The sequence below is a fragment of the Macaca fascicularis genome, chromosome 8 (genome assembly GCF_037993035.2).
Source record: "Macaca fascicularis isolate 582-1 chromosome 8, T2T-MFA8v1.1".
Lineage (NCBI taxonomy): Eukaryota > Metazoa > Chordata > Mammalia > Primates > Cercopithecidae > Macaca > Macaca fascicularis.
Genome location: NC_088382.1, coordinates 146,688,481 through 146,701,294, shown reverse-complemented (window position 1 = coordinate 146,701,294; position 12,814 = coordinate 146,688,481). Strand labels below are relative to the sequence as shown.

Below are 12,814 nucleotides of genomic sequence, written 5' to 3'. Positions count from 1 at the left end.
GCTTTCTGAGAATAATTCATTCATTTATTTCATTTAACAAACATTTACTGAGCTTTGTACCATGCATTATCCTAACCATTAGAGTTACACTAATGAGAAGATACTACAAACCCCACTTTTCTCCTTCAGCCACAACAACCCATTCTCCACTCTGTTGACAAGATGAACTTTAAGGGACATACTTTGTATCATATTTAAAACATAATCCGAATGTCTTACCCAGACCTGCAAAGCTAGACTTGTTAAGGCTTTTGAATGGGAAGAAAATGTTCTCTTTGTAAGGAATGTTCTTTCCTTAGTTCCTCTATCATTTTCATCTCAGCTACTCCTCAAAGGGCTCACCTCACCATCTAATGTCAAGGGGTGCACCAGACAATCAATGTTACTAGGTTAGTGGAAAATTACAAGCGGTTTTTGCCATTAAAAGTAACATCAAAATCAAAATCACAAGGAGATACCACTTTGCATCTACTAAGATAGATAAAATTATAAAGAGAGAAAGTATCATGTGTTGATAAGTATAAGGAAAAATGGAAACCTTTAAATACTCCTGGTGAGAATGTTAAATGTTGTAGCCTCCATGTAAACAGTCTGTCAGCTTTTCAAACTGTTACATCTAGAGTTACTATATGAGTCAGCAATTCCATTACTAGGAATTTATCCAAGAAAATTGAAAACATATGTCTTTACAAAGCCTCATATACAAATATTGATAGCAGCATTACTCATAATAATAAAAAGGTTGAAACAACCCATATGTCCATCAACTGATAAACGGATAAACAAAATTTGGTAAATTCTAATATATCACCATTCCCATAATTGTATTCTCTTTCTATAATTGCTCATTTTCTGAATTTATCAAGTTCATGTTTCGCTTTTTAGAACATGTTCAGTCCCAACAGTTGGTAAAATGCTGGCTCCAGGAGCTCAAACACCTCTTCTCTCTTCTTCACTGCTGAATCTTCTGTGCCACATTGGAAGTACTCAGTAAATGTTTGATGCATCAACTATTCTTGTCTTCGTTGTGGTTTATAGACTTCAGAGCAAATCAGTATCAATAAATGTAGGGAATGCTCTAAAGAAGTGGTAAAATACAAGCATACATAATGGTGGGTGGGGAGTCCACTCTGGAGAATCAGAAAGTCTCCTGGTTAACTGAAAGCTAAGGAGATGGACATGAGCAGGGATGCAGGGCAGGGCTACAAACCTACAGTGGTGGGCAGGATGTTGAAGGCCTTACTCTTTGTAAAAAGCACTTGATAATTGTTAAATATAGTTCACTTGCTTACGAGTTAATGAATCCACAAAAACTTGCACGTTACTTGGGGTAGCCATGTAACTCAGAAATGCTAATGTGGTGGTCTACAAGAGAGACAGAGACCCCAGCTCTCTATGAAATCTGTCTGGAGTTTTCTGCTACTTAAATAACCATACTAAAGGTCAGTGAAATTTCTCCCAGTTGTTTCTCTGGACTTTGCCACTGTCTTGTTCTCTCCCACAAACCCATTTCATGGTCTATCTGTTTTTATGCCCTTGACTTTCTCTGTGTATTTCCGACCTTGCCTGAACTTTAGGAGTATCCAGCATTCAGCTTACTTGCTTTCGACATTCTATGCATGCAACAAAATATCACATGTACACCATAAATATGTACAAATATTATGTATCAATAAAATGACAAAACACTAAAAAACTATTATTTCAATAATTACAATGTTGGAATAAAATGATCATCCATAAGGCTTCCTCTGTTATAATAGTGGTGATAAAACAACTGACAACAGAGTGGAGAGGCTTCTGGAAAGTCTTCAACATTTTATAGCAACTTGCAGCTCTTTTTTACCCACCGCTGAATCACAGGGTTAACCCAACATGTTCTACTTCTCAATTTCCCTTTGGGACCTTACCGAGTTTTCTCTCATCCATCCGTCTTTTCAACCAACTATTCATATTTCCATCCATCTATGCGTTGTTTGTTCATCAATCCACTCAAACATTTGTTGATTTTACTAATTCATTTTACACACACATTTTATGCATTTTATGAGCTGGATGTTTATCTAAGTTCTATAGAATCCTAAAGAAAATACACAAACTTCACCACAGATACTCACACTCACTTGGAAAGACAGATCGGCAAAAAAGGAAAACCAGCAATAATTCTGCCTCAGGAAAAATAACCCCAAATTTCTAGTGACATTGCTGTTCAAAGACTCTATGACACAGACATCTATGGCAAATCGGGGGAGAAAAAGAAAGAAAAAAAAAGAGAAGAAGCTGATGAAATAACCAAAGCAATGTACAAGTGTGATCAAGCAACATAGAAATGCCTTGTCTATTGTAGCCGACTTCACACCATATCCAGGATTGGCAGAAACCAAAGGACACAGGTTACAACTTGGGCCACTTCCTACCAGCAAGTCAGTCATAAAGAGAGTTAGTTGCTCTAAATCTCAGTTTCCACCTATGTAAGATGGGAACAATAATCTCGACCTTAACGTATTGTTATGCTAATTAAATAAGAGAAAAAGGCATGTTAATTCTGTGACCCTATGCTGAAAATCCATGGATAGTCCATGCAGCATTCTAGAGCATGAATAGGATTCTCTCTTATTTGAATGTATAAGGCCAGACTTTGCCTGAAACTTATATTCTCTATTGTTATTTGATTTGACCTATGGCATGTTTATGAAAATGTGACATTATTGTGATTTTTTAAAACGGACAGATTCTATATTTCGACGCACATTGGTAATAGCACAAAAATCAAACACTGATAAAAGTCAATGGCTTTTTGTGGCTAATAATTCATATAATGTTAGATTACATTCAGATGTGCACACCTTTCCTTCTCAGATCTAATACTTCAATGTATTAATCGAGTTGAAGCTAGCCACGTGCAGGAAGCCTTGTATTCAATAATGCGCTTTGTATCTTACAAACTTGGTAATGCATGACCTGTCTCTGAAGGATGAAAGACTTCAGTTCTTTCTTTAATAACTGGGGGATGACGCCTCCCAAATCCACTTCTGACAACTCAGGCATAGTTGATTAAATCACACATCTCTCCTCCCCCTTACTGTCCAAGAAATGCAGGATGCTCAAACTGAAGAGATGTTGATTAAGATGATGTTGGACAATTAATTATGCACCATGATAACCTCTGACCTGTGCAAGTTCTTTCTATTTTAATCAGTTCAGACTCCAAATTAACAGATAATTACATTCTTGTGTTTTAATCAAGTCGTGGGCAGCGGGGAAAAGATGGTGAAGTACAAATCAAGAAAAGAATTCATGTTGAGATAATTTTTTTTAAATGAAAGGTTTGAAAGGATAATTATTTCAATTATTTTACTTTCTTTTTTACCTAGAGCTCTCTTCAAACTGAATTTTTTGTGTAACAGTGCGGTCTCTGAGATACAATATGCATTTGGGTAAAAAACAAAAACCTACCAAATGTGTATCAGATAGCAGGAAGTATAAATCACGTATGCAACTGAATCAGTGAAAAAATGTAAAATACGCCAAATGCATACCTAAAAGAGGCCATCCTACTCTTTTGAAGCACATACAAAATTGAAAGAAACAAAAAGTGAGTCAGAATTACTTTAGAATGTTCTAATCAATAAATTAACATAAAATTGACGTACAGAAGAAAAGCCTGGCAGAAATATATGATTCCCAGTTTTATATTAAGAGTAAAACTAGCAAATTAATAGCAAAGTCAGGGGTGGAAGCTCATATAGACAATTTTCACTGAATTCATGGTGTATCGGCTTTATAGAGTAGTACATACTCATTTCTAAAAATACAAATAATATATTTCATCAGAACACAAAAGTCTATATACTGTACAATGAAAGCTATGCAAAAAATACCTCAAGGACAAGAAAATGATTGAATAAATGTCTGCAAAGTCCTTGTCTCTGAGTAGTGAGATTATAGATATTATTTTCTCCTTTTGTTTTTATATATCACTATAAGAATCTATGCTTCTCAGGGAACTCATTTTAAATAATACTTTTAGAAACAACAGATTTACTCTTTTTTCAAGGAAGACTGACATGTAAGCCTTTTGGCCAAAGTAGAAACTGTAGCATCATGAAAAGAAGCTTCATGTCACAGTCCTATCCTGATTGGTTTATTACCAGTGAATTTTTTGGATTTTTTTTTTAATTGAGAAGAAATGTGAGTTCATTTTTTCTGGCTGGGAAGGAGAGAATGCTGGAGTACAATGTTAGTGTCTGCCATAGACCGGGAAGGAATCCCAGCAGCCTCGTGTATGTTGCTAAACCTGATGGTGGTCAAGGGTAGTCATCTGAATTCACAAGTGCTAGTCTAGTTTCTCAACTAGCTAGCAGGCTGGAAAGTTTCAAAGTCCCCATTTCTCCTAGATTATTAAGGTCCCAAGAGCATAAACCTGCTGAATTTTCTCTCCTTTCTTTAACATACCATATAAAATCATCTTTCTCATAGTGTTTATCATTGACATTGCCTAGGAAACTGTTGGAAATGCAGAATCTCAGGTCTGAAACAAGGTATTTGATTCAGAATTGGCATTTTTAATTAGATCCCCCAGGTGGTTTGAAAGAATACTAATGTTTGAGAAGCTCTGCTCTAGCCCAGCAGTTCGTCTTCTGTAAAAGAGATTCCTAGCATCAATCTCCTAGTGTGGTTTCCGGAGATAAATGAGGTAATGCACATGAAAAACTTACTACAATGCCTGATACATAGTAAGCAGTAGATAACCACAGACATTATATTACTATCGAATTTCTCTAATATTTTCTAATACTTTATATATAAGTATATTGAGATTCTACCCAAACCATAAAAGTTCATTGGTATTTGCATTCTAAACTCAGAAGTAAACAAACTCTGCCTCCTAAAACATTTATATCAACATCGAATTCCACACAGTGAACACTGATGAGCCCAAGATCTCAAAGAACTCAGACTCATTAAGCAAAGATGCAATCATGTTAGTTGATGAAGGAAGACTAGGGACTTAGGTATTTGCAATCATTCTGATGAGAACTGAAATAAGGGAGTTCATAGACAGAAAATCCAATTCTCCAGAGTCCCAATTCCCCAAACATTCTAACAAATTCGAGGTTTTTTTTTTTTAATTTAAAAAAGTATCTTTATTACAAATTGGAAAAATATGTAACGCTTCACAAATTTGTATGTCATTCTTGTGCAGGGGCCATGCTAATCTTCTCAGTGTCGTTCCAATTTTAGTGAATGCGCTGCCAAAGCGAGCACAAATTTGAATGTTTATTAAAATGTACAGACTTTTCCCCCACCTTTCCAAACATTTTAATCTCATCCATTCCTTTTGTTCATAGCCCATGACATTTAAACTGCAGAATTTTTGGCAAATTTTGAATCAGGGCTTTAACAGAGAGAAACAATACAAGGCAGAAATAAAGGAGGATGAAGTCACTTATAACAATATGTAATCATACGTTTATTTCTTAATTTCATCCATACTTAGTTTACATGTGTTTTATGTGAGAAATATATATAGAGAGAGAGAGACAGAGAGAGAGAGGAAATGAAGGGGGGAAACATAGGTTAACAAATATATAACACGATTAGTGCTTATATAAAAAGATGTGATTTCTTTTTATGAAACAAGTGGCTAAGGAGTATCCTTCAAAGAGAAAACTATCATATAAGAATTATTAGGATAATTATTCTGTTTTTAGTCAGTTTATTAAGGTCCCAAGAGCATAAACCTGCTGAATTTTCTCTCCCTTCTTTAACATACCATATAAAATAATCTTTCTCATCTGTCTCTGCTCAAGGACGTTGATTTCCTTTCCATGTTGTTCTATGCACATGTCATTTTCTTCTCTGCAGTCGGTAGGATGCTGACCTAATGTATTCAGCAGGGGCAGGAAGGGCGGCAGGGAGATGTATTGCTCTCTCTGCCTTAATATCCTGGCTGAACACACACCGTTAGGTACACAGCCACACATTTGGTTGACAGAGGTGCCTGTGACCCGTGCGACAGGGATTAATAGGCATCTATTCTCGGCATCTTACCTTAGTAAACCTTAGGTCACCTTTGTTGTTTGGAGATACTCCCTTATTTCCCTACCTGTGCTTGAAAATCCTCTTCTTTGCCTTCAGGGCTACTGACTCACCCTGATTGTCCTTCCTTCAAAGTGAATAATCAGAATGAGGACAGGGTTATAAAAATATGGAGAGTTGTTGCTTTCCAAAAAGCAGAAAATATTATGCTTAAGTTAAATATGAGTCAAGATCTTTACTGTAAAAGCTCGTGTTTTTGTACTCCAGGATGCAAACATTGCTTTGAATATCTGGCCATTGGTTTTCTCTTCCATAAAGAGAAGAAACTGAATATAGTCAGTCTTGTGAATAAATTCATTTCTAATCAAACTCAAGAGTCTCTAAGTGGCATCTGTGTTACATTCTAGAACTCGTTTTGATTCAATTGTGGTGTTTTTTTGCTTTTGATTCTCAGGTATGTGCCTTTAAGATTTTCTACAGTAAATTAAAAAGTTCATATCCTTTGTTTTAAAAGTAGCTTCAAGCTAGAAACAGATTACCTTTTGGAATTAAGTCATTGTAGCTTTATGTCCTCAATCCCGCTTAATCATTGATGTCACTATTTCCTGTGTGTGCTTCTGTTTGAGGACTCTAATTTATTCTTCTAACAAATCCCATTCTTGCCCTTGGCGACCTGTAAGGTGGCACTAAAAAGTTGCCTGTTGTATCAACCAGTACACTTTCTGTTACAAATAACAGAAGATCTCATCAAAATTGGCTTACATAAAACAAAATATAATTTACTGCTTCTCATCATTAAGGAATTCTGGTGGTAGACAGCTTCAGGCACGACTGGATGCAATTGCTCAAGAAATGTTACGTGTATCTTGTTCATTTCTCTGATGTTGCCGTTGATTGCATTGTGCCCACTGAAAATTCAGATGTTGAAGCCCAAACCCCCAATGTGACCATTTTTGGAGAAAGGGCTTTTAAGATGGTTAAATTAGATCATAAGGATGTGGTCCTAATCTGATAGGATTGGTAGCCTTATAAGAAGAAAGAATGAGCTTTCACAAAGGAAGGCCACGTGAGGACACAGTCAGAAGCCTGTAGGCCAGAAAGAGTGCCTTCACCAGAACAGGACCCTGCTGACACCCTGATCTCTCGACTTCCAGCCTCCAGAACTGTAAGAAAATAAATTCCTGTTGTTTTAGCCACCCAGCCTATGGTATTTTCTTATGGCAGCCCAAGTAGGGTAATGCTGCTTTTCACTGTGGGTTTGCTCCTTGCAATAGGTTAAAGATAGCTATAAATTCTTTGCTACCACTCCCATGGAGAGGTAGTATACAGTTTCTGCTCTCTTGAACTCAGGTTGGCCTTAGTGTCTTGCTAGGCCAATAGAATTTAAGAAACGTGATGTTCTGAGATTGTTAAGGATAGGTTATAAGAAGCTTTGTCGTTTTCTACCAGGTTCTCCTAGAATCCTCACTGTAGGGGAAGTTAGCCATGACATATGAAGTAAATTATCCTGGGTTAGAGAAAAACACAAATGAATTTAGAGGTTTAGCCAGTGGACAGAATTAGGTTAAATATTTTGATCATGTGTCAGTTACTATGTAGTCCTTAATGAATAATAATGGGAAATAAGTAATGTTGGCTGAGGGTTCAATGTGTGTCAGATACGTAAGTGATTTACATAAATGTTTTAATACACATGGATTTAAATATGTGCTTAATACATATTGTATATTAAACATATGCACACATATTTAAAGACTATATAAACATGTATTATTTAATATATTAAAATCTGTATTAATTTATACATATGTGTGTGTGTGTGTGTGTATATATATATATATGTAGTTGCAGAAAGTCTATTAGATAAAATCAGGATTGTGCCTAGTTCAAAGACAGGGAAACTGACCCTTAAAGGTTAACTAACTCGACCATGGTCATTCAAGTGTTACATGGCAGAAAGAGGATCTGGCTGACAAGAATCCTAGTTCTCAACTACTATACAATTCTTCTTTTTGTTCTTTCCTTGCGGACTGATTTTATTGGTATACTGCTCTCTACCACATCAGACTTCTCTGTTACCTTGTCTTCCCTAATTCAACCTGAACTGGCACTTTGTAGTTACTACGATTATATACTATTTTACATTGCATGTATGTATTACTTAATACAGCAATAATGTTCTCTACCATTTAACGATCACCCATGTTCCATTTATTAAATTGACCATTTCAAAACAGCTAGAAAACCTTATCCCAGTGATGCTCATAGATAGATATTTTAGTCTTAACTTAGCAGAGGGGGAAGCTGAGTTCCAGGAAAGCATTGATTGAAGGACATTGTAAGTAAGACTGCACAGCTGTGTGGCCAGGTGCCACTTGACTCTTATGGTTCGGAAGCACTTCCTTTGGTTAATCTCAGGGCGCTCTCAGCGTTCATCACTACACACAGGTGCTGAAGATTTTAGCAAGCAGTGTATAAGCTAGAGCTACCACCCCCACCTTTGCCTTGACAGTTTAGACAGGTATTCCTTCAAAGAATGGAGTGTTCCATTTGTCCAATTCATCAAAGTTCTGCCATCATTTATGTCACGCATTAAGCTACAAATGTCTTAGCCTTTGGTCTCTCAGTACAACCTTCGGTTAAATTGAGCTGGGAATTTTCAGGTGAAGGGCCAAGTGGAGAAAGAAGGCAGAAAGAAGGAAAATTTAATGTCAGTTTGCTTCATTGCTTTAGCCAAGATGAGACAGAAATATCAGGATTATTACAACCTTTATCTAGTCTGATATTCTGAGAGCATGTGAGCTGGAAAGTGGGTAGAGAGAGTAGATAGTGTACAGAAAACAATTTTGAAGCCACAGTAGAAAATCTCTATTTCTATAGTCATATCTTGCTTTGGGACAGTTTGACCAAGATTGTTTATTTATAGACTGGTCTCCAAATCACACTTGGACATTTCAAACAACAAATCTGTGTCATATGATGGACATCTGCCATCCCAAAGAGATGGATCAACATCGATGCAGGGAATGTGTGCATTGAAGTTGGAGGCAGAATATTTTTCGGAGTCAGATACCTGGGTTGAAGATATAGTTCTGAAAGTTATTAGCTGTGACACCTTAGATAAATGAGCCAACTTTCCTGAACCTCAGTTTCCTTTCTATAAAATAAAGATGAACAGGCATGCTTCATGAGGTAATCACATAGGAAAACTGACTATTAATAGAGATGATATATATAAATTATCTCATGACGTGTATGATTTTTATGTTGTCAAAGTAAATGATGGCTGTGGCAGTTTATTAATGTGAGATTATTTTTGCTATAGGCCTGAAGTGAGTTGAAAATATTTCTTTGTGTTCAAAATTACATAAACAAAGGAGAGCTATTAAGATGGTATTGCCAACACAATACATGATATATCTGAAATGTTTTTAGCTGTGCTAAATTCTAGAATATTTGCCAAAGAAAATCATAGAGTGTTCATGAATATGTGTTTGTACATATGTTTGTAAATAGTATGTATATATTTTATATGTTTTATGGATATATTTTATCTATACACTAATTAAAGCATTCTTTACTCACATATTAGATCCTGGTATTCAATAGCCAATCTAGGCACAAAGAATTGTAAAATTGGAGTCTAGCCTTATGGCTAACACCATGGGGTTAGAATTCATATTTGGTTCAAATCCTGACACACTGTTTAGCAGTTGTTTGTCAGGAACCCATTTGACAAAATAAAAGCACAGGATTTGCAATGGAATGAATATGGAATTACAAATTAACTATGATTCCTGGGTCTCAGTTTCCTTATCTGTAAAACTGTGTTTGGATAGGGATTAAACAATCATGTGTTTGTTTTTGGTGAATTAAACAAACAAACCAAAAAATCTATTTAGACTACTTGGCAGTTCTGAGCTTACTAATAAAATGCCACCCACATATAGTAGCAAATAGTTTATTATTAAGACCCTCAAGTGAACTAAAGTATATTGCTTTAGCTACAGTATAAATAATGTAATATGGGAAAATATAGAATCTACTGTTTGTGTATTGTCATTCTAGGTATTTAAAAGTCATCTCATAGAATGGAACAAGTAGGACTTTCTTTGTATTTTAAAGACAAAAACACCAAAGACAAAATTTAAGCAACTTGCTGGAGGCCAGGCCTGGTAGCTACTTGACCCTTTCTGCTCAGAACACAGGATGAGACCTCTTTTTGTGAGACAGCAGTGTTCATAGTGCTCCAGAGGCCAGACAGGAGATAGGTAAGTTACCTTGAACCTGGGGCACAAAGAAGAGGCTGATGTCCAGAGAGTTTCTATTGCAATCATTTCCTATACTGAGTTAGTATGGAAAGGAATAAATCAAGGTGGGCTCACAATTTTATCTCATGTTAATTCCATGGGCCCATGAGCACTTTATTTGCATGTTGAAATCAGAGAAATGTTTCTCAGTTAAAAATACATATATATGCTACAGTTATATTTTCTTGAAATATACAGCATAGCCAGAACTACCCTTTTTCACCCCCAACACTTAATGGAAGGTTAAGTTCAGCAAGTATTTCACTTTTCTTATAACTCTAAATGAAGAAAATCAACAATGCAGTGGCAATAATAAATGATGGTTGGCACTTCTCCTGAGCATGAGTGTTTCACAGGAAGTAGAGGGGATTTTGGCAAAGGAGGGCCCTCAACCAAGCTCCATCGAAGGTGGCAGCTCCATCGAAGGTGGCAGCTCCATCTCAGGTCCTGCCATGGTTGCCTTGTAAGTGCCTGCTTCCATCTTGCCATAACTTCTTCCAAGCAAAGCCTCATATCAGGTTGGTTGTGACAAATCTCCCACTTAAGCATTGGGAAATGACTTTTTTAACCATGCCACCAATACAAATCTGATTCCTTCTTTTAATTTTACAAACTCCACGTGGAGTGAATTATTTATCTTTTTACTTTTAACTAGCAGCAGAGTAGGTCCTAAAGTCCATGTTCATGAGACCAGATTCAGTTGCCTCAGTGATTAATAAAGTGTTCAATGGATTCTTGCTGCATATGTCCTTGCTATGGTTATCCAATAGTCAGCTATGTGCAAGTCAAATCAGGCGTGGGGATGTTGTAAAACTAATTAAACACTCTGGAATGAAAATCTTTATTGACCAGAAACCCATATTCAGAAACTTTCATATTTCTATTACCTATACTTAGAAAGATATGGGATTCATTTTCCAACATGAAAGCAGAGAAATAGGCACAGCTGTGCTGGACCCTTATGTAATTGAAACTCTGCTGCATGTCATTCAAATTCCTCTGTGATCTCTATTCTATGAAACTCTACAATTAAATTCACTTGTCTGTATATACCTACACTCTAGTCACTTCACTTACTTAGACTTCCAAGAACATGCATGCTTTTTTTTTTTACTGCTAAGAGTTGCAGAAATGTATTTTTTCATTCTGTAATGTCTTGTACTCCTTGTTCAGCTTGAGAACAGTATCTTTTTTTGTCTTACATTAACTTTATATGTTTAATATTTTTAAATTTCAATAGCTTTTGTGGTACAAGTGGTTTTTTTATGTGATTGAATTGTATAGTGGTGAATTATGGGAGTTTAGTGCACAAAAGAACCATGTCTTGATCCTAAAGTCTCAGCAGGTCTTTCTCTGCGAAGCCTTATTGAATTTCCTACCCCCTAAGCATAATTCATGAACCCTGTTTGTGCAGTCCCTGAATCAGACAGTTGGCCACTAATGATTGTTTTAAATATATGTCTTCCTGCCTAGCCTGTAATTTCCTCTAAAGCCAAAGCTGTATTCTATTGATCTTGAAATCTTTGCTATAGCAGGTCTTCTAACATTTGATAGGTACTATTCTTGATAATTAAATGAAAGAATTGTGTATTTCTTTTTACTATTATCTTAGGTTCAGGGTACATGTGCAAGTTTGTCACATAGGTAAACACTTGTCATGGGGGTTTCTTGTACAGATTATTTTATTACCCAATTATTAAGCCTAGTACTAATTAATTATTTTTCCTGATCTCTCTTCTCCCATCTTCCACCCTCTTCATAGGTCCCAGTGTGTGTTGTTCCCCTCTATGTGTCTATGTGTTATTATTTATCTCCCACTTATAAGCGAGAACATGCGGTATTTGGTATTTGATTTTCTGTTTCTGCGTTAGTTTCCTAAAGACCATGGCCTCCAGCTCCATCCATGTCCCAGGAAAACACATGGTCTCATTATTTTTTATTGATGCATAGCATTCCATGGTGTATATGTACTATATTTTCTTTATCCCATCTGACAATGATGGGCATTTAGGTTAATTCCATGTCTTTGATCTGTGAATAGTGCTGCAATGAACACGTGCATGCACGTGTCTTTATAATAGAACGAATTGTATTTCTTTGGGTATATACCCATTAATGGAATTGCTGGGTCTAATGGTATTTCTGTCTTTAGGTCTTTGAGGAATTGCCACACTGTCTTTCACAATGATCGGACTAATTTACACTCCCACCAAGAGTGTATAAGCATTCCGTTTTCTCCACAACCTTGCCAGCATCTGTTATTTTTTGACTTTTAGTAATAGTCGTTCTGACAGGTTTGAGACAGTATCTCATTGTGATTTTGATTTGCAATTCTCTAATGTTCAGTGATGTTGAACTTTCGTTCATATGTTTCTTGGTCACATGCATGTCTTCTTTGGAAAATTGTCTGTTCATGTCATTTGCCCACTTTTTACTGGGGTTGTTTGCTTTTTTCTTGTAAA

General features: G+C 36.2%; 1 non-coding gene across 1 annotated transcript; it reads right to left on the bottom strand.

The window, feature by feature from the left end:
* Positions 1 to 5,161: 5,161 nt before the first annotated feature.
* Positions 5,162 to 5,268, bottom strand: LOC123575453 (U6 spliceosomal RNA). The gene has a single exon (XR_006700727.2). It is a non-coding gene; the product is annotated as a U6 spliceosomal RNA (small nuclear RNA).
* Between the last annotated feature and the right edge of the window lie 7,546 nt (positions 5,269 to 12,814).